Raw genomic sequence first — 22,803 nt, 5'->3', positions numbered from 1 at the left:
GGGGGGGGGTCAAATCGTCCAAAATCGCGTGACGTAATTTATGGACGGCCCCCCGTACACGTAACAGCCATGCTTTTCAATTCACTGCTAGACTAGGGCCTTAACCACACCGTGTGGGTTCATGTGTGGGTTATATGACCATACTTCCACAAATTGGTCAGTGCACGTTGGTGAGAGTGAGGAGCAGAGTAGAGTCCAATAAGTTCAATAAGGGATTTTGCTGCACTGCGTTTGTTGTTGTTGCTGCTGCTGACAATGGGGAGGTGGGGGTGTGACACAGCACACATATGATGTTCTCTCAGCGCCCCACATCAACAATCAATGGGAGCTCTCTTCTCCTGGCAAGGGATTGTGGGTCAGGATTAACAAACGAGAGGGGTGGAGCTTCATTTCATGTGTCCCAAGAACGCGGCTCTCTCCGTCTCGCTAACCATTCCGCTCGGTCATTTACGACACCCAGGCTTGGAAGGGTCCCAACTCACAACACCCGCCACGTCGCGTGCCAGCTTTTGAAAATGTTCACAGAATGGGCAAAACTCTGTTTTTAAAAGCAGCATTTCATATTTCCAAAGTTTGAATTAATTCACATATGGCCACGGGACAGAGCCAAAGAGAAACTTTAAATAACGATAAATAAGACTAAAAAAAAACGGCATCGAATCCTGCAAGATCACGCTGCGTTACACTCTCACTGAATATTTACGCTTGCGTAATCGACCGCAGCAATGCATTAACGCTCCACAACAAAACTTGGCCAGTGGCCTAATATAAACAAATACCCCCGCTCAACTCTTGCACCCCAACAGTAATCTTATTCGCAAGCAACGGGGGAGGCTAAATACAATTACGAGAACGGCAGATGGCAGGTACCGGTGTGAGCCGACGCGCGCGCGCGCGTTCACTCATCGGCATTCACTGCGCGACACAAACGCCTTCCTCCCTTTAGATTTTTTCTTCCTCTTCTTCTTCTTGTTTTACATCCCGGCGCTTTGGAAGGAGGATACAAGCCGAAGGAATGCAACCATGGCATTGGCACATCCGTCCCGGTGCGCGCGTCCTGTGCGCGCGAGTGCTTTGTGTGTGTGTGCGCGCAGCTAGGCCCTGTCCCTCATCAATTCTATTTATTAGTGCGCTCGCCTCCTTTCTGCAAATGAGCGTTTGTCCTCTCAGCCATAACCTTGACGCCCACGCGGAATTTCAATGCAGTCATTTACATGGCTGAGCGATGGAGGGGCGGAGGGAGAGGGAATCTTGTTGTTGTTGGTGTATGTCCCTGAAGCTTCTCTCGCTCTGGTCCGTGAAAAAAATTATATCAAAGATAGATATATATATATATTTTTTTATAGACATACAGCGCCGTAAAACGCGTTTTGGCTGACCTTTCCAGAGACGTTTTACGCCATCAGGGAAATCAGGGTTATGATTGTAGATGTTCAAAGCATTTTATTATTATTAAAAATGCTGCAAACATATAATGAATGCAGTGAATAATATTACAAGATCCGTCTAGGTTTGTGTAGATTACGTGTGGTGCATTGAAAACCACGGGGATGCACCACGCGTTGCTCATTGAGACGGTGACATTTGCCAAGTGATTAAAATCAGAAGTCGGCCTCAATTCGGAGGGGCGTTGAGGACAAACCCGAGGAGGTCGTCGCTGAACGCTCCCCCACCTCACACGAGGACGTGACTGTCCATGGCAACTCATGGCCGCACACTATTCACTCGGACCGTAATGACCACCACATTTCTCTACACTCTCCTAACAATACATATTTTTGTCGAATCCTCCAATCTTATATAATATGTCGACTTACACCCCCCCCCCCCCCCGCCCGCGCCACTTTGTGATGTCCAGCACTGACTGAATGGATACACATGAATCAACGTACAGCGTTCGTTTATCCACCGATATACGAAGGCATTACCCGCATCGCGAATGCTCGACCACAACACTTCATCACGTTGGTCAGCGCGTGGTTTGACGAAGGCATGGAGCGGGCCCCTCACTTGGTTCAGACATCACCTCTCCGTTGCAGTGGCCGGGAATGAACACTTAAGTGACGAGGTTCATAGCACAGCGCACGGACCCCTGCTATGCCATCAGTCCCGCCAGTAACCGACCGAATAAAGCGCTCTTCCTTCGAACGTCGTCGGTTCTTCGTGGCTCCCGGCAGAGACGCGTGCCGCGCGCCCGGCATGCGCTCGATGCCCGCTGCGGAGAGGCGCGTGGACAAGGCGCGCGGATTTCCGCGCCGCGCGCCCTCCCGCTGGTTGCGGGCGCCGCACGCTTTCGGAACGGCGAGGGGACCCACCGCTGGAATCCGCCTGCACGCGCGTGCGTGCGCTCGGCGCCGGTGAAAAACGACGAGCGGACCTCAACATCGCCGCGCTCCACGCCCAAACAATGCCCGCGCGAAACGTCGTAAAATGAGGTGGGGGTAACCCAGAATTAACCACCAGGGTCGGCCGCAGACAGATAACCACGATGGATGATCACTCTTGAGAGTCATCGCTGCTGCCATAAACATAACGATTCCTGCACACCGCGGTAGGGCCGGTGGGGTTCAAGTAACATAAAACAGACAAAGACCCCCCCCCCCCCCCCGTCCCCATGCAGCCTTTAACAGGCTTTTGGAGAAATTGCTGTTAACGAGCACCTATGAATAGTGCATGCAGTGCACCAACCCAACGATACGTAGCTACTTTCTGATGAAGTCTCTGCAACCAATATAGTTTAGGTCAAAACCCCCTAATCGATTGGTGCGTCTACCAGTGAGCATTAGTTACTCGGCTGGTTGCTCGGAAACACCGAGTACTTGCGATGCGTCGCACAGCAAAGACAAAGATCCACATAGCCTAAAAATGCTTTTTTAGGGCAAGTGCTGTTAGCGAGCACCTAATGAAGGCCGGAACGGTACACGAGGGGGTGGTGTAGCTAGAACCATGCCCGGCTGCCTTTGTATCCCCAGCGCTGGTAACACACCGCACCAGGTACTAATTTTTAAGGCGTTGCCGACCTAGGGGAGGCCCCATGACCGGTTCAAATATTCGCCACGCGTTATTTAAAGGTCGTAAGCGAGAATTTAATTCAGATCGCCGGGTTCGTAGCACAGTGCGCTAACCACTGCACCACCGCTCCCACACGCATTCGACATACGCGCCGTGTATTTATCGGTATCGCTTTCGTCCAAGGTGAAATATAACATTAACACGGTTGTCCCGTCGTCGATTTTAAATCGTAAAACTGGAACTACCCATAATTGACATTGTTGACGTGTTACCTATCTTGATTTAAAGCTTCCGTGACTGCAGGGATTCATATTCTTGTTTCTTTCAGTAAAATCACCACGTAGAAGGGAAACAATATAATAATAAAAATATAAAACAATAAAATTCTCACGACGTTTCGACTGCAACACGAGCAATCATCACACTTGATGATGATTGCTTGTGTTGCAGTCGAAACGTCGTGAGAATTTAATTGTTTTATATTTGTATTACTTTATTGTTTCCCTTCTACGTGACTTTACCGAAAGAACCAAGAATATGTGTTACCTATCGTTTCCCATTCCTCTGTGCTCACCAGAATTAATATCGCTTCTGCCTTGTGTGGAACATTACAGTCGGACTTGCTCCAAAAAGTGCATTACAGACATGAGTTGTGACATTCATACGGTCACACTCAATTCGCAAAACACGCACCTCTATAGCCGTGGCTGTTCCAGTACACGCAGATACCGTGGCTATTCTATTCTCGCGAATGCCGATATGTTCAGGAGCTAAATGCCAATGTCGAGGTGCGCTAGCCACGAGGCAGCTTCAGCAGATCGTGGCTGAGAGAGCGAGAGAGATAGTGAGACTGGACTTGTGCAGATACAAACGCGGCTGTGGAGAATTTCACCGGGCGGAGCTCTCATCAGCACGCCCCATTCCATGGCCAACAGATGCGCTAAACATTTTAACATTTCACTCGGACGAAACAGCACCGAATCAAGTGGTCCGAGAGGTTTTTGCTGTTGTTTAAATAACAGAAACAGACCTGAGAAAAATCAGAGCGGCCCCGAGCACAGCGCCTGCAGTATAAACAAATCGTCCTCTTAAGTTATAAAGCCCCACCTTTTGGCCCATTTTCCCTGCATTATTGTTGAAAGCGTCCTTCCCCCCACCTGGGTACAGTCGAGAAAGTCAGAAATCCAACGGGCAACGCCGAAGCTGAAAAATCATGAGGGTCCAATTACAGGGGCCGAGTCTGAGAGCACAGCTCAAGAGATCAATCGCGGACTTTCCACGTGGCCACAATCAGCACTTCCCGATTGACCAACGCAGCCACTGCGAGCGATTCGCAATTGGAGGTCCATCAATGAAACGGTGTTCTATTATTGATATGTGGAAACTACTAAACGGTCAATATATTGGTTGTGTGTGTGTGTTTTTGTTATTGAATAGCCCAGCAAAATTTACAAACTCTCTTCACGGGAATGGCGGAATGCTGTGGCTCACGTCCCTAGCCGAGAAAATAAAATGAATTAGGTTTCCTCTGTTTTCTAAAGCAGGTGAGAGCTGACCTGGGAGACTGGATCACACGGAGCTGATCAAGCATTCCCGAGAAGAGCCCTCGCAAAATCGAGTCTTGAGACTCGGTGAGCCATTGCTAGGCAACAAAGAATCTCAATTTTAAGTTCGCATACACATCTAATAAATACTAAAAAAGGGAGTACACTCTGCTGTTACAAAAGAATACATTCACGCCATTCCATTCCACGTTGTCCCACGAAGTCTCGAATTCACGTAGAATCAAAGTATGTCGAATCATTAGCCAATCCATTTAACTCAGTAGGTTAGCATTCACACGAACAACTCCAATGCACACGGCCAATGTGCTAATTACAATAGATCTAATTACTCAGGCTGCATTCAAGGGGACTGACAACCAACCACCCTTTCTCTGCACGCCCCATTGATGTGATGGCGCGCGGGCAACGTCGACTTCAGATCCGAACGCGATCAAAATAAAACCAAACGACCTTTTTTTGTGCCAGTATCAAAGTATGAAATGTAAGAATAGGTTTTACCCTTTGTGGAATTACAACACGGGTTTAAGATGTTCAAACGCCAAATAGACACCTTTTGCAAGGTAATCAAGTCTGCGTTAACCACACGTACTTGGGGTGAACATGCAAACAAACACGCTCTGATAAGGCTGTCTCTAGCGTAAGGCAGATCTGTTTTAAAAAACAACACGTATATAGTAATAATCAGATCGTGTTTGTTTGCATGTTCACCACAAGTACGTGTGGTTAACGCAGAAATGATTACCTTGCAAAAGGTATCTATTTGTCTTTTGAACATCGGAACACCTTCTGTTGTATTGACAGAGACGGTAAACACCTATTCTTATTTTTCAAAACGTACCGAGTTCCCCGACGCCCTCCCCCACGTGGCGAACGGTAAAAAGATAGAAACTTTTCCCGACAATGTCTCCTCTCTCGCGATGGGAAAGCGGTCGAAGGCTGTCCCGGTGACTACAATGCAGCGCTCACGACAAGTGGGAGGCATGTTATAGAAACGCTCAGTTTCATAGTTTAGTTTTCATTGTTTCATTTATTTGGTATAGGCCTGTGAGCCATTCGGCTCTTGAATCGGGTGCAACCGCAACAAACAAAAAAACAAAAACATGAACAAGAAAACATCTTAAAGTGACTTTGTGCATGTGCAAACAGAAAATCCAGGAAAAAAAACATCAAAATATTCCTGAAATAGCACCGTACATCAACGCTGTGTGCAAAAATCCCAGTGGGATGCAAGTCAAACAACAACAACAAGAAAACTTGATTAAGGCCATCAGTCTAACTCCGTACTACAATAAACAAAAACATGGCCAAACCAAAAAACTTTTCGAAATCACCAAAAAATAAAGCCATAATTGCAACGTAACAGTGATTACAGAGACTGACCGAATTTTTACAATAAACTACATAAATAACATGTAACACCAAATCCTAGAGCCATAGCTGGCTGCATGAGTTACTCCACAACAACAGAAGCATCAGTCGAAGTATCAAATTTTTCAATGCACCCTTAAGATCAGCACGCTAAATCAAAATACAGATAATACTTTGCAGCGTCATCCGGAGCAAAACATTTTATTTTATTTTACGCCAATGAATAGCAGTGGCAGCTAGGGGTGTACAACTCCTCTAGAGCAGTTTTCAGAGAAGATCTCATTGGTAACGATTCAAGTTGCAGTTTATTGGCAATAGCATTCCAGACCCTGGGGGCATCAATAGCAAAGGTCCTTCCTCCAGTTTTTGTACGGCAATAGGGAATGTGAAGCTGGTAAATGAGTGAAGACCTGAGGTCAAATTTGTTCTTTGAAACAGAGAGGAGATCCAGCAGCAGGTAGTCTGCGGATTTTTTTGTAAGTACATCGTGAATAAATAAGATCTGGTGCACAAGCCGTCAAACATTAAGAGATGTTAAGTTTGACCCAATGTAGAGATCATAGTGGTGGGTCCTATATGGGCAGTTCAATGCAAATCTTAAGGCCGAGTGATAGATGGAATCAAGCTTCTTCAGTACAGTACTTGGGGCTGATTTATACACGATATCACAGTAATCAAGTAGAGGCAGTATGGTAGCTTATATCAATTCCAAACAGAACATAGGGGGGAAGCAGTGCTTGTGTCGATACAGAAAATCAATTTTATTTTTTGTATTTTTACCAATATAATCAATGTGATCTTCAAAATTCAATTTTGAATCCAGGATGACCCGAAGATACTTATAGAACTCGACTTGCTCTATTTGATAATTATTTAAGGAATGTAATTTTGGAAAAATAACTTCCTGCTTTAGTCCCGGTAAGAAGCTTAGCACCTTGGTTTTGGAGGTATTTAGGACTAGTTTAAGAGCAACTAGCTGATGTTGTAGTTTGTTGAAATCACCCTGGAGCTTAGCAATCACGTCATCCGGAGAGCGGCCAGCAGTAATCAGTATCGTGTCATTTGCAAATAGATTTACCCTGGAATGATCCAGGTGAGTGCCCAAGTCTTTGACATAAAGAGAGAACAAGAGGGGGCCGAGGATGGAACCTTGTGGAACCCCTTTTGTTATCTTAATACTGTTTGACCTCCAACCATCTGTGAATACAGTTTGGGTGCGAGAAAAGAGGTAATTTTTTAACCATTTTACTGTGTTTTTGGAAAAACCGAGGCAACTTAGTTTACCAAGCAGGGTGTTGTGGTCTACTGTATCAAAATCTTTGGACAGGTCAAGAAAAAGATAGGCACAGTACTGCTTATAATCAAGGCTACTGTAAATTTGATTCAGAGAGTCTAATGCAGCAGACATGGTGCTGTATTTTTTTCGGAACCCAGATTGTTTTAGATGTAGTAGATTGTTGGTGGACAGGAAACTGCTAATTTGGTAGTTCAATAATTTTTCAAAAATGTTCATCAATGGGGATAAAATTGAGATAGGTCGGTAGTTATTGGGATCATCTTTAGGGCCCCCTTTGTGAAGTGGACGGACATAGGAATGTTTCCATTCTAGTGGAACTGATGTTTTTTTGATGGACAGGTTGAAAATATGGGCTATAGGTTTGTATATTAGGTGACCAACAGTTAGTAGAGCAAAGACGGGAATACTATCTGCTCCGGTAGAGGAGGACCCTTTGAGGTAGGACAGCTGTTTCAGAACATTACTTTCGTGGATTGGCTGGAAACTAAATTCGTTTAATGTTTGGACAGGGGTGTAGGAATTTGCTTGAGCAGGGGTGACTCCCAATACATTATCAAAAGATTACCAGCTTCAGAAAAATGAAGGTTAAAATTGTCAACTATTTTTTTGGGATCTGAAAAATATTCCCCATTTCGGTTTAGCTCAACGGGCAGATTGTCTGTTTTGGATGCCTTTTCGATACATTTGATTGTTTTCCAAAAAATCCTGGCATTTCCATGTGATTCCAGGAGAGTGGAGGAAAAGTAGGCATTTTTTGCATGCCGTATTTTTTTGACGCATCTATTCCTTAAAATCCTATATTCTAGCCAGTCATTGACCAAATTACTTTTCTGAGCACATGCCCAAGCCTTGTCCCTAGTTTTCATGAGATTTGTAATCAAAGGATCATACCATGGTGGGCGGTTGCCTTTAGTTTTAAATCTAACCAACGGAGCATGTTTGTTAAGAATTTGAAGAAACGTGTACCTGAAGGTCTCCCAAGCCGTAGTCAGGTTGGGGATATCACAGACCTTGTCAATATCCGAGTGAAGCACATCATTAGTAAATACCTGAGTGCTGAAGTGCCTCAAAGAGCGCTTCTCAACAATTTTAGGTGGGGCTTTGGGTCTGGCTGATGATCTCACCCCAAAAATGAAGGAGTGATCACAAGGTTATTTCCCAGATCACCAGTCAGTGCGAAATTGTGAGGGGCATTTGTCAATAGGACGTCAAGCAGAGTTGACTGTCCCGTACTTTTTAGGTTGGGTCTTGTGGGGACATTTATTAATTAAAACAGGTTAAATTCATCTGCAAAATTTGTGGCCACGGCCGGCGGGTTTCGCCAATTCAGATCACAAACGAGGCAGCGAGTGTGACCGATGCTGTCACCACAGCTGCAGTTGCCAAAGGAAGGCTTTTAACACACACACACAAAACAGTGTACAAGTTTGCGACAAGCTTCACGAAGAGTTTTCTTTTCAATTTGCCACATTTCGTACCGTTACAAAATAATCACCTTTGCTTTCCGCAGCAAAGGACGAGGAATTGGTTATTCATGCCAAACGGTAGCACGTCAATAGCCTGCAGAAACTCGGCACAGCAGCAGCACGGCCCCTCACCAAGAGGCAGCTCGTGGGCACAGAGGCGATGCGGCCAGGTTGACGCAGATAGGTCTATGCCAAGGGCTTAAAACTGGCATGGCACAGGGAACCACATAATGCACGTGACGTTGTTGTCACTTAGCCAGGAGACAAAGTAAAACAAGAGAAGTAGAAATACATCTATTAGAAAGGCAAGTTTGGGATGCATATGCCGAGACAGAGCGTGGCAGCACCCGCCCTCCTGGCAAGGGGGCATCCCAGGTGCAACCCTCGGATAGCCCAAAGCCAGAGATTAACTAGTTGAAACGTCGTGCTGCCAACTCATCTTGTCCCAGAAATGCTCGTCCGCACTCGACCCTACGGCTGATTTTGTCCAAGAGGGACAAACGTGATGTGCACGAGATTGCTCATTCCCTTGGCATAGCCATGTGTTGTAATCTCACGCGGAACAGTACCGAGTGTAGCAAGTACAGCTTCTCAGCGCGCGCGTACACACATGCGACTGTGTGTAAGTGTGCCCAGATGCGGATGAGTAATAGCAACCGGGGCGCGCACGAGCAGCAATGGCATGTCACGTTTACGGGCGACGACACGACGCGATCCACTTCGAAACAAGGTGTCAGATAATCGATTTGTACGTCTCCCCCTACCCAAAACCAGGGGGATCAAAGTGCACACGGGACAGATGTGGCGGGCTCCGTCCGTGCGAACCGCCCTCACTGCGCAAGGAAACCAACGTGAAACACGCTCCACGTGGACACCACGTGGCGAAGCGGTCCACAGCATCAACCGTGCCGTAGCCCTGCCCGGAGGGAGGGACGAGGGGGGGGGGGTAGAAAAGAACATTTATTTGCAGGAACCGCAGCAGTCAGCGGGCCCAGAAAGGAATCCGATGAGCTATAAAAGGTATTTTTCACAGATGTCCAGCAGTTCGCTCCCTTGCAGGGTAATGCGCTGACATTAGTCGGAACTGTTTTCGCAGTTGTTGTGTTCAACACCGACTCCGGTTGTGTGCCAGCACTCCTACAGTCAAGCGTGCAACTCGCACCCCCGCCGTGTATGAAGTCACGGTTATTTTATATTTTGCACCGCAGTATATTTTGGCATCTGACCACATTGCATTCGCGAGTGGTCACAGATGGAATCACAGCTGCGAGTTTGTATTCCCATGTTGAATGTTTCAATTACATCACCGAAATAAAGACCCCCCACGTCAATGTTATGTTTTGTTATGCTTATTTAAAAGCAACACCCGTGATATTTAGTTTTCATGCATTTCAACCTTCGCAACGCGATCGTCGTCAATATCAGTGCGCCTTTATTTGTCCACGAACTCGGCACCAAAGCGATGACTTTGGAGGGACGTGGCACAAGAGGGGGAGAATTATCAACTCGCAGCCCCTCCCGTCAAGGCCCGGCGACACGGCACGCAGCCGCTAGGTGGCCACGGGCGGCAGCTGCACGATCTCACGGCGCCCACGCAGCTGTCGGGGAGATGGGTGGGGGGCCGGAGAGCGCCGGGCGTCTGCGCGCAACGGCGATGGAAGCGCCCCCAAAACAAGCGGCTCTCACTTCAAAAATCTGGGAACTTTGATCGGCGCGCACCAGACACCTGCAGCTGCCGCATACATAATTGACGAAGACGAGGCAACTGGTGCCAACTCGAAAACACGGGCCGTCCCTTGCCGCCGGAGCTCACGGCTCACCTGCTGGGACGGGTTTCTCAGCACTTGGACACGTGCGTTGTGTGTGCGCGCGTGCGTGGTGCGTGTGCGCGCGAGCCGGGAGCCTCACGACCTCGACAAAAAGGAAGTGGAAGGAACAGAGAAAGTGGAGAGAGCAATTTAAGTCGTGCGCGCAAAACGATGCCGGGATGGAAATAATCCGATCGGGTTACCAACCTGATTACCAAACGACGCAACCGCCAAATCCAATGCCGTTTTGTGCGTTCCGCGAAACTTAACCGGCAAAGCCACATTTCATACCGCAGGGCATTAGTGAAATGCATTCGGCATTCGGAACATGTCATGTATTGGGGATGGAGGGGGGGGGGCGTCTATGCGATATGCCAGCAGCTGGCTGAAGTAAAACAAACAAAACGCGATTCCGGGACACGGCTGCATTGCCATCAGTCAGGGTGGAGATGTCGCCGGGAACGGGTGCCGCGTGGCTCCTGTCCACACCTCGTCAGCGACACGAGTGAGCGTGGCCGTCATCGGCGTCGCACCGCGGTGCTAGGAGGGATGCACGGTTTGCCGCAAGCGCCGTCGCTTCTTAGTCGGATCCATTTTTCTGAGAACCTGCCACCGTGCAGACTGGGCTCTCCGCTCGTCGTGGCGGGGAGAGGGGCAGCGAATATTGCCAAAGTGATATCACCACCTTGTTTGGTAGGCTAGGTCTCGCTGCCAAAATGCAGACGCTCAAGCTGCCAAAAACATAGAGGATAAAATAAATACAATGAATAAGAACTTCCAAGTCCAAGTCTGGCCGCGTTTATATGCGTAAATACACCAAGCAAGGGCAATTATCTCAAAAATCACGTTGCAGTGTTTGGAAGGCCTGGCTCTCTCTTCTCATACAATAGCCACAAAGGCTCGTTTGCTTCAATGCTTTCCTGGCAAGGGTAAAAAGGTAACCCAACCATTTGCCAGGGTCAATTTATTGGTCAAGTGCTTGAAGACACGTGGCGCCCGGGGGAGTGTGTATATCTCTGCGGGCTTAGTTGTAGGAGAGGCATTGGCATTACTCATCGCATCAACATCAGTCCGAAGGCAGTAACGCTGCGATGTTGTTTGGAGCAGCTCTATGATTTCCGATCAGAAAACCAAGTTTGGGTATTCCCGAATTGGAATCAGGTTATGAGTATCCGCGCATTCTGGAGCTTTGAGGAGGTGCATTCATCATTTCCCTGTGTCCCCGTGCCCCTGCGTCATGAGCTGAACTGCAATGTACTCATAACTCACTGAATGTGAAGCAAGGTCAACAAAATCAGAGCTGTTGCCCACTATATGCATCACGCAGTGACACTTCGTGGGAGGGAAATTACACAAAGTGTTTCAATAAATTTATGTGTTTACACATTCTTCCCAGGTCAGTTGTTAATTGGCTATCGGATTCACGACGTTGACAATATAATGGTAATGTGTGATATACGCCTCCTTTTAAAACATCGGTACACTTTAATGTGTGCCATTAAAATGTATATCCATTAAATTGATTACATTGTTATATTTTATGATTTATATCAAAATCATTTACACTCAAATCAACAAACTTAGATTAGTTATGACGTGCGTTAAAATTCCAAAATACGATCACGTACAGCCCGAGCAATCTTAAGAGGCCCTCGAAATTATAGAGCACACGTCGCTGTGCTAATCAGAGCCAACCATCATCCAGCAGCTTCATGAATCACCGCTGCAAGGCAAATCCCAGCGCCAGCCGAGTAGAATGCCCCCCACCCACCCCACCTACCCCACCTACCTGCCCCCCATAGACGTCTGGAGCCTGCTGCCGGTCTGCTGTGGAGCGTTCACATTCCCATGGAGCACTCCGATCGGATTCATCGCTCTGCCCAAGTCGATCACGGAGACGAACGTCGCCGACTATTCTGCTTGGCGCGCGATTCTTTCGTTTCGTTCATGCAATAGCATAATGAGTCAGCATTACAAACACTACACTGTAAAGACAAAGATCTCCCGTATAGCCTGAGCAGACTGTTGGGAGAAGTGCTGTTAGCGAGCACCTATAAAGGCCGGCACGGCACACAAGGGGCCAACACCACCCCCGGCCGCCTTTGTCTCCCCAGTTGCGATGTTTACATACAGTGCCAGGTACTCATTTGAGGCTGAGTCAATCTAGGGGAGGCCCATGACCGGTTCTGATAATAATGTCGCTGGTGTTGGCCGTGAGCGGGAATCGAACTCGGGTAGCCAGGTTCGTAGTGCAGCGCGCTAACCGCTACACTACCGCTCCCCACTACACTATACACTACTATACATTACACTATACACTATACACTACTAGACACTACTATACACAGACTCTTAGCTCTTCCTGGGGAATAACCAGGCGTTCCCAGGCCAGCCGAGCGATATCGTCCCGCCAGCGTGTCCTGGGCTGGCTCCGGGGTCTTATATATATATAAAAAAGCGGGGTTTCAACAAGGTCAAACTTTCACCATCACCGTCGATTGCACGACTGCTGGTCGAGTGACCCTCGTGCTCAGCGCGAAAATTTACCCCGAGATGATCTCAAGTCGCTTTGTCGTCCTTCGACAAGATCGTCCACCCTGGCAATCCGAGAGCCGGGAGCGATCAATTCCCGTGGTTTTAAACACTCACTGCCCCCCCGCTTCGCCACGGTGTCGCGGGATGAGTGCGAAGCGGAAGAACGCGCGGCGTCCCACGAAATCATCGTCACCTTTCCGCTCTCAAACCCGACGGACGGTGCCAGGGAGCACAGCACGAAATGATGGTGAATATCAAACACCCACAAAAAAAGGCTGGGGGGGGGAGGGGGGTGTCTGTCTTATTGGATTCTGCAACGTTGATAATCTTCATCCCGAATATTAAATGCAGGGCCACGCTCGACCTCACACATTCAACTCAACCGAAGGAAATGTTAATCGTCCCGATGATAGCGCAGCCTCCAGAAGTCGCTGGTGACGCCATTTCCTCGCGAGCCAGCGATCAAAATTGAGAGGAGTAATTATCTCAAAATATGTATCGGCGATTCGTGCAGATTAAGCCATAATACGCGCACACCGGTCGGTTGGTGCCCACGTTAGTACCTGCTAGAGGAAAAGAAAAACATTCTCTGGTGATGCTGCTGTGTTGGCAGTGGTGCACAAGCAAAGTCCACAACGAAAACCTACACATATTCGTCAATGAAACTATGGCCTTAAAGAAAAATAAATTTAATAGATGACGTTTTGGGTTACGGCCATTCTTCATAGCAATATAAACGCAATATTGATGGCGCAAAGATGAAGTTCAATTACTTGACCACCTGCCATCGTCAACTAATGTGCTTTTGTTATACTCTGAAAAAAAAAAGGAAAACATTGGATGAACATACTCTTTGGTTCTTTCGGTAAAGTCACGTATAGTTAGAAACAAAATAAAACAAATCACGACGCTTCGATCGCGACACAAAGAGTATGGATTCCTGCAGTCGCGAAAGCTTCAAATCAAGATTGGATGAACATTCAGAAAGAGAGGCCAAACAATCCACACGTCAAGATCGTGCTGGAAAAATTTGCTACATTCCGGGCTCCGTTTTTGTTTCGAGCTTGGCCAGCAGCAGCCACTTGCAACGCTGTGTTCCGTCACGTGCACAGTGACGAGGGTCCGTGGAAAAGCAGACGACGGCGAGAGCAGCAACCGATTTCCCCGTTGTGGCTTCAACGGCACGAAAGGCGAACATTCCATGGGACGCCCGTCAGCGGCGGCGGCGGCGCTGGGTACCCCCCCCCGACTTCAGCCACCCTCTCCCGCGGCAGTGTGGGCAATTGACCCCGGGTGCAATGCAGTACGAGGTCAATTTGAAGTTGCAAAAGGCCTCGATTGTCAGAAGGAGGCCTAACCATCACAAGAAACTCAATAGTTGCCCTTTTAAATTATCCAGGGGCGCCTCTGCGCTTACACAAGCCGCCGTGTTTACCCCATGCTGATAATGAACTCATACATATCAAAGGTATCTTTTGAAGGTATTCCGTGAGCGATTTACTTCCAGCTTAAACAGCAACAAAAACAAGCGGCGCATAAATCTTTCACCGAAACATCAAAACCGGTTTATTATTTGCTTTATTTTATTCATGTAAATTAAAACGTTAAGTGGAATGTATAGTTAGCACGGCATGCACGTCAATAATCCAAAAATAATAATTTTGCTTCATCTTTAAATGGTGTATATCTCCAGTGTAATACGAAGGGATTCATTCTGACGGTGGTTTTTTTGTACCTTCATTAAAACGCATGAACGACTTCATATTCACACAGCGAGCCGAGCAGCTGCACTGAAATAAGAGCTTCGCAGCGCGCGTAGACCGAGCAACAACAACCGCCATTCGCCACTAAGTGGCGGTGACGTCACCACGACGACGCTTGTGCCAGGCCATGTGCACCTTGAGGCCACGTGAAGTGTCGAACGCCCGCTGGCAGGAGGTCACGGGGCAGACCCAGGTGCCACGGGTCGACTGACTGAGATCACTGGCTGGTGCACCACCTGTGCCCTCTACTGTGCCAACCTGCTGTGCTTTAGCCACCCGGCGCTCCGCTCGTTGTTGTGAGCGTCGCTCCTCCGCCCTCCGTTGTTGTTGGAGGGCGACTGCCTCCAACTGCCCAGTAGCGTCCTTCACGAGCCTCCTCCACAGAGGCCGATCTTGACACCGCTGGTACCAGTCATCGGCAAGTCCACTCAGCTCCTCGTCCTCCTGTACCACATCACTCCATCTCTTCTCTAGCCCGTGCCGCGCCCGTTTAGCCCCCTCGATCCGGCCGAACAAAAGCTGTTTCAGCATGCGGTGGCTGGGCATGCGGGCTACATTGACCCAGCCAACGCAGCCTTGCCCGCCGGAGGAGCTCACCGATGGGACCTTGCCCAGATCTTTCAAGGATTTGTGAGCTCCTCACACAATCCAGCCAGGCCAGCCTAAATGTTTCCAACCGGCGAAGATGCTCCGAACGTAGACCAAGCACACACACAAACACACACACACGCGCACACCGCCTTATTATGCTGTTTACCGACAACCTGCCGTCACACGACCCTAAATTTGGCCAGCGTGCAGCCACTTTATTGCTGACAATTAATGCCACGCTCATGGACGATTCGAATTTACATTCCCCATCCTTATTGCAGAGCCATCCCAAGTGCATCTCGATCATAATTAGCAGTCGCGGGATGTGGCGCGCGCGCAAACGGTGACGCGGGTAGCAGTTTGATGTTGTACCCGCCGTGAGCAACGCTGCTGATGGGAGTCTATCTCACAGCCACGGCTGCCATAATGAACCGTTCCCCAACTTCAACGCATCCAACTTCAACGCATCCAACGCGTGCAACATGACCCTTCTCCAGCAACGCATCCCAATCGTGTTTGTACAGGGTCCTCGGTTCAACGAAGATTTGCAAAAGCGCCGCCCGACACGATACGGCGAATGGGGCGGAATGAATGATGCCTTGAAGGTCTCCGACTTACAGATGCACCGTGTGCGGACCGAGGCCGGATGACGCAACGTTGCGCGTTCGTGTTCAACAACTGCAGGGAATCATTAGACATTGCGCGTATGTCGCGCAAAGGGCTCAGTACGCGTTGCGGCGCGGCACCTGGTCCACGTATGTATCAATTCGTTGTTCCCCGCTTCGTTGTTATTCCTCCATACACAAACGCCGTTGCGACGCTCGCGATGAGCACGCGTGTGCTCCATCGCCGCCGTCGCCCAGCCACGCGCTGCGTCAGCCCGCAATGGGCGCTCGCCAACCAGCGCTAAACCCGGGCAGCTTAACTGGCTTAACGAGGGGACCTCTTGTCTGTGCACCGTGAATCTCAAGCAGCTCGCTAAGAGCGCCGCATTGATGGGAAATGATCGATCTCCCTCCACCTCTCCAGCAGGCGCGCACCCATGGAGCCACTCGGCACTTTGCACAGCCTGGCAGGTGCCACCACAAACCAGGGCTCGTCCCGGGATCGGGAGGAAGGGGCGAGGGGGAGGGAGAGGTTGGATTGGGAAGGGGGTACACGGAGGGGGGGGGGGGGGTCGGGATCATCAGATTTCTCCAGGATGAATGAATATTATGATTCTGAAAGGGAGATGAGGGATGGGGAAGAGCAGGCGGGACCGGGGATCGCTTTGCACGGCTGCGCTTGGTCGCCGCTCAAAACCTGGGGCCCACCAAGTGGCTCGTGCCTTCATTTATTTCGTTCAAATATATTTCTTGCAGCGATTCCTGAAGCGAACGTGACGACAGTGATTTATCTTCGTGTTGAAACCCGCATCAATTTCCTTGTCTTTAAAGCAGATACGGAGCAATGGGCCGCTTTGTTTGCCGCAGCGCTGTCCCAGTGTTGTGGAATTTTGGTTTTCTTAATTAAACTACTGACACGTTCGAGAATTAATATCACGCAGCGTAAGTACAGAATCGACACTGCACGATTCTCATCACCCCAAATGATGTTTGCAGTCTGTTTTTCCTCTTTGAATTAAACCTTTCTTGGCCCATGCCTACACCGCCAGCCATGCCGCTAACATTCTGTGGGACGTGTGGATCCAATTAATTCCCTCAAACGCGAGCCAACAAAACGTATAACTTATCGACCGCCAAGAAAACAGTGCTCGAGATGTATTCATTTTCCTTTCAAATCTAACAACAACAACAACAGCAAAAGGGGAGCCCACGAGCGACAACAACTATCGCCGGAGATGGCTCCAGTACCTCCTGTAGCGTGCTGCGCGCGCCCCGTGCCTGGAATACAAATATATGACGAGTCGCGGGACAGCAGCCTCGCACGCACGCACGCGCGCGCACGCGCACGCGCGCGTGCGTGCGTGCGCGTGCGTGCGCGTTCTCATGGAAACCGGCGCGCGTCACAAATCACTAGCGGGCCCTCTGAAGCGAGACACCTCGCCGTTTTAAATTCCCAGAAACCCTAGCTTGAACATGAACAAAAATTAGACGCAATCATTCTCACTTTTACGTAAACACATTACATATATGCGTGTGCGTGTTTACATATTGCAACTAGGTAATTGTGGGCAAAACGTCGTACCCAGATAGTAAATGTTGTGGATTGGCTCTCCAACATACCGGTGTGCTGTGCTAGTGACGAATTGGCATGTCCTGTTTACGTGGCAAACCTTACTAGTTGGCTATGTCGGGTGGTGGCGGGTTTAACGACACATTTATATATTTTCGAGATCTGAACCCAAACAAAAACTGTATTGTGGATGATATTGTTCGCGAAAGCCTCTGTGTTAAACATATATATCCCACAGGCTCCAAGTTTTTCAGGCCTGTTGATCTTTTTTTTAAAAAAAATCACAATATTATGACATTAAAACGCGAGAAGTGTCACTTTGTTTCAGCAGGTACGATGCCACCTTAAACATCACCACCAACAACAAACAGACCCAACAGCCGCTCACACAATCGACAGTGGATGGCAGGAGCGCGCGAGCGTGGCCGGCGATCAATGTTGTGATTAATGACCGCGGCTCGGAGCGGTGGGGCAGGGCCAGGAGGCGGCACCACGGCCGCTCGTTGACGCCAAATACCGAGGAGGGCCCCCGCCGCCGGCACCGAGGTAACCGAGGCGCAGCCTCGCAGCACTTCGATGCCGGCCCCGCCTCGAGGCAGGGAAATCGGTGCCTAGATTTCTCCGGAAATAAGCCGCCTTCGGCTGCGCCCGTTGCCTTGACAAAGTCAGAAGAAAATAATTATGTTCTCCGAACAAAACACCGCATTCCGCCTTTGGTTTAGTTATTTCCACCCCCCCACCCCCACCCACCCTCTTCCTGACGCTGGGAGAAAATTTTCTCGTGTTACGAGCGACGGCTCGTGAAAACACCTCGTCAGCGGAATGGCACGAAGCAGAATAAGCGCTACGTTAAAGCGGGGCCCCCTTGTGATGGATGGGTTACAATTTTTATATATATTGAAGCGCGTGTAGAATGTAGCCAGAGAAAGTTGGACCGAGAATACATGCTTGGCCAAGTGAAGGCCCCAGTATGAAACGGTGTGGTTGAGGGAGCTGCCCATTCTGCAATTACATGCAGAATTGATGGTTCACTGACAGATCCGCTCTGTACAATGCCAAGATTCCCCACCCCCCCCCCCCCTTAAGCATTGCTCCGGGCCACAGTGCGCCTGTGTCCCTTAACCTGTTGACTTTGGCGCAACCAAACAGACGATGACAGTGTCGGACAGCCCCGGAGCTGCCAGCCACCACTGCTCCGACAGCAAACACTCAGGCAGGTGCCGGAATCCGGAACGTCGCGCAACGATGTCACCCGAGCTTGGCTCGCGAGGCTTCAAGAGGCGGTCCAAAGTCGCACGCTGCCGCCGCCGCCGCCGCGCGCGAAATCGATGGCGCGTCTCGGCAACGGATCCTCGTCGTGCTCGTCTCACGGCACCTCGGGGGATGGACACGGCCCCCCCCCACCCCCCCCCCCACCCCACCTTCGCGACGCGCATCTCTCCAGTCCGCTCGCGCGCCGCGTTTCTTTATCGGCAAACGGAGGTGGGGTTCGGGGGGGTGGGGGACTCTCTCGGAGCGAGGCACAGAGACGAACCACCGTGAGCCGTCGCCACTTCACGCGCACGAAAGAAAAAGAAGCGCCAGCCCCAGGTGGAAGGATGGGTTAAACGGAATTGTGTGTGCGCGTGCGTATCTCTTTGAGAACGTTGTGAGCCACAGAGGAGACCTATCGACACGGCGATATTTATATATATGCACTTAGTGGCGTTCTTGACGAACTATTCTGAGATACCCTTGGAAGGCAGCCTACACTCGTAAACACGACAGCTACGAGAACCGCTCCAGCTGCTTTGAGATAGGGGGGGGGGGGGAAAGAGGACCAGTGGCATCATGGCCTCAACGCCGTCTCTCTTTAAGCCAAACCCCTACTGATGGCCAAATCCCCGAGGTCAATCGCAACCCGGGCATTCCGAGCGACGCCTGAAGAAGTCAAAGCCCTCTCCCCCCTCCCCGCTCCGAGAGGATTATTACCGCACGACGTGCAAGCTGCCCTCAACCCTTGCGCACATTTCAGAAGTACGAAAGGAAACGCAAAAAATCAAAGCTAAAATATCAACAATGGAGGGAAAAAAATAAGAATCCTCTTAGTTTGAGACGCGATCCTCCTCTCTTATTGGCATGACAGTGAACGATAAAGGCGCAGCCCTGCAATTGCTTGCCCGGGCCACTGCTGGCAGTGGGGCCTCAACTACAGGGAGCTCTAGCGAGCCCCTCTGGAGCATGTTTGGCCTACTGGCCAGGTGTCTTTGGAAGAGCTTTTGAGTGCCCACGCTTTTCCCACCCCTGACTGTGGTCAACTCATTGAGATTGCTGGATGGATGGAGGCGAAATAATATTTTGAGAAACGTGCCCCACTGACATTTACGGCAATCGGTGCACAATGGTTGCCCGCGTTTATGAATTCGATCACGACTATTAGAAAGAAACGTGTTCGTTGCTTCACATTGGAACACGTGGTATGCATTGCCGTCACCCACTCACGAGACACGCCAAGCTCAAGCCTGCTTTTAGCTTCCGAGATCGGGCACGTTCCTGACGACGTGGTCATCGGCAGCTTGCGTGTATATATTGCATACTGTACAGTCTGATAAAACAGAAAATCGTAGTTGGAAGCTCCTCGTTACATTATTCTTGCGAGGCAGTATTTAGTGCAACATTATTTTGCCCGGTTTGTCAATTCAACGTGAACGTTTATAAATGCTTGCAGAAGCACATTTGGTTCACATTATAACTGCTAAAACTGTTCTTTAAAAAAATATATATTATTCTTATTCAATATGTCCAGTGCTGAAAATGCTGTTCCATTATTCGATCAGATCTCCCACGCAGCTCCCACCCATCCCTGGAGCCTTGCAACCAGGAGGAAAATCAATGCTTCCAATTAATCTGCGCATGTGCCAACATAAGAATAAGATCCTGTTTTATTCATACGCGGTACGCTTACAAATGAACAGGCCACAAAATGAAGGAGATGATTATCGAGACACGCCTTGAACAAAGGCATAGCGCTGCAAGTAAACAAATGTGAAATGTTCTGTCAGTATTGGCACAACAAGCGTTTGCTTTTGACTTCAAATCAATGAGAATATAACGCTTATGTCCGATTACGTAATATTGTGCCATTTTAACACCGCGTATGTACCCTAAAGCATCCAATGTATTGTCGTTTCTAACAATCTTCTGAATACCACGAACACGCAACAACAACAAAAATATCGGACCTTGTGATGATTGTGCACGAATTAAAATACTCGCAATCTATTTTTTTCGTGCATCAGACGTTCGTAATTGTTTTGACCGATGGGCCTACGAGCGTGCCCAACTGCAGAAGCCGCACGCAGCGAACACAGCGGCTCTTGCTCGGTTCGCCACTCGTTCACTTATGAGGCAGCCCCATTCAGAGAGACAGAGACCGAACATCGTCCTGTTTGTTCCCTGCTGCTGAGACAGCGGCGATCGCTGTCCTGTGCACTGTTTGGGGTGGGAGAGAAGGGGCGGCGGGGGGGGGGGGGTGGAATGGGGGAGGGGAGGTGGGAGAAAGCATTTCTATTTGACCAGAGAATTCTGCTAAAATAAGCAAGCGCGCGAATGCCCGATGTGGGATGAGGGCTGGGCAGTGTAGCCCGGATTTTAAACTCATGATGAAGAAAAGGGAACTATTGAATGCGCGAATGAATGCCTCAGTCGCCTCAAAGCCACAGAGCCGCAAGTTCAACTTGAACTATGACTTATTTGGCGTAATTTTCAAAATGCTTTACACGCGAGTCATCGTCCACACACAAAGCACACTCAATCGCACTCTCGTTGGCCATTGAACAATCCGTTCTCTCTTGCTTGGGGTCCAGTGACTCCCGAGGTTTCGTTCGAGCGTCGAGGTTTAGCCCCTCAAAGTCCCCACGACCGTTGTTGGCTGAGAAGTCGCAGCTTTCCCATGGTCACTTCCTGCGCTCATGCCCTCTCCTCTTCCTCCTCCTCCTTCTCCTCGCCCCGTGAGAGGCCACTGTTGCTTCCTCCCAACGCAATCATCCCGTCAGTCACAGCAGCAACGGAATAACAGACTTCAGAAATAAATGTAATTTCTCGGGAAAATAATTCGCGAGTATTTATTCTTCACATTCTGCGCTGGAGAGGGGGGGGGGGAGTGGGGGGTAAACACGCTACACGAGTTAACTGCTCATGGTGGGACAAATCCAAGACCGGTGATCACACCAACAGCGGTTTATTACCGGGCAGGAGCGACACACCCGATGTGTTTTTGTCACAATTTGCACCGAGCGGTAGCAGCGTCGGCGAAACGGTGACTCAAGTGTTCGACGCACGCACACACGCAGATGTAACACGTGTTCCCTCGCAGCAATAAGAGCCAGGCTTTCAATGTGTGTGGACTTTGTATGTCCTCACCCCTGTTCTCCGTGGATTTCCTCCAACAGATAAAAAAAGTACAATGTAATAAGTATTGGCCAAACAATATCCCAGTGTTGAAACAAATAGCTGTAAATTACTCATTGGGGAATGCACAGGAGCAGCATTGTCTCCTGCAGCGACATTTGGCAGGACCCACCTGAAACAAAAAAGTATCCAGACTCAATGAGGCTTTCCTGGGTAAATGAGCCAAACAATAATACATAGCCGTACGCTCACTGCAGTCGCTGGACTGGACTGCTGATGTTAATCACAACGTGTTATCTTATCGGGTAGTAACGTAGCAATGTTGCATCATGAAGCCGAAGGTAGCGCGTGCGTTCAGAGTACATTTTACACGTGGGTATAATGTGATGGCAGAGTGGTTCGTGACACTGTGCAACGAACCTGGTGCCTGAGTTCGAGTCAAGGCTATGGTTAACACGAGCGATAAGTGATAACCGAACTGGTCGTGGGCTCACCCCTACATCACCAAATCCGCACTTATTAGAGGAATGCTCACATTCATGGCGGACACTGAACGGGGAGGCCCTTCATCCAGCAGTGGACTGACAACCGTTAATATTATGTATTTATTTTATAGTCAAGTCCAATATTTTACCTTTGTTAACAGATACGTTTACCTTGTCCTTTGTTGGTTGGTACCGGTCGTGGGGAGTTCTGTTTTCTTTTTACATTTTGTGTTGTTGTTGCAGAGGTGATTTTTAGGTTGTAGTCATTGGATCCTGGCGTGATAGTGGGTAAAAGTTTGATGTCATCTGCGTGCTGGAGCGATGTCGGAGGGCCCAAGGTTTTGTTATT

At 49.2% G+C, this 22,803-nt stretch overlaps 1 long non-coding RNA gene across 1 annotated transcript; it reads left to right on the top strand.

Annotated features, from left to right (window-relative positions):
* Positions 1 to 3,440: 3,440 nt before the first annotated feature.
* Positions 3,441 to 10,039, top strand: LOC142923984 (uncharacterized). The gene is made up of 2 exons (XR_012941107.1): positions 3,441 to 4,643; positions 9,483 to 10,039. It is a non-coding gene; the product is annotated as an uncharacterized LOC142923984 (long non-coding RNA).
* The last annotated feature ends 12,764 nt before the right edge of the window (positions 10,040 to 22,803 follow it).

The sequence above is a fragment of the Petromyzon marinus genome, chromosome 6 (assembly GCF_048934315.1).
Source record: "Petromyzon marinus isolate PM22_M1 ecotype Great Lakes invasive population chromosome 6, UKy_Petmar_22M1.pri1.0, whole genome shotgun sequence".
In the NCBI taxonomy this organism is placed as follows: domain Eukaryota; kingdom Metazoa; phylum Chordata; class Hyperoartia; order Petromyzontiformes; family Petromyzontidae; genus Petromyzon; species Petromyzon marinus.
Note: the sequence above shows the minus strand (reverse complement) of the source record. Positions and strands in the feature narration are given on the sequence as shown.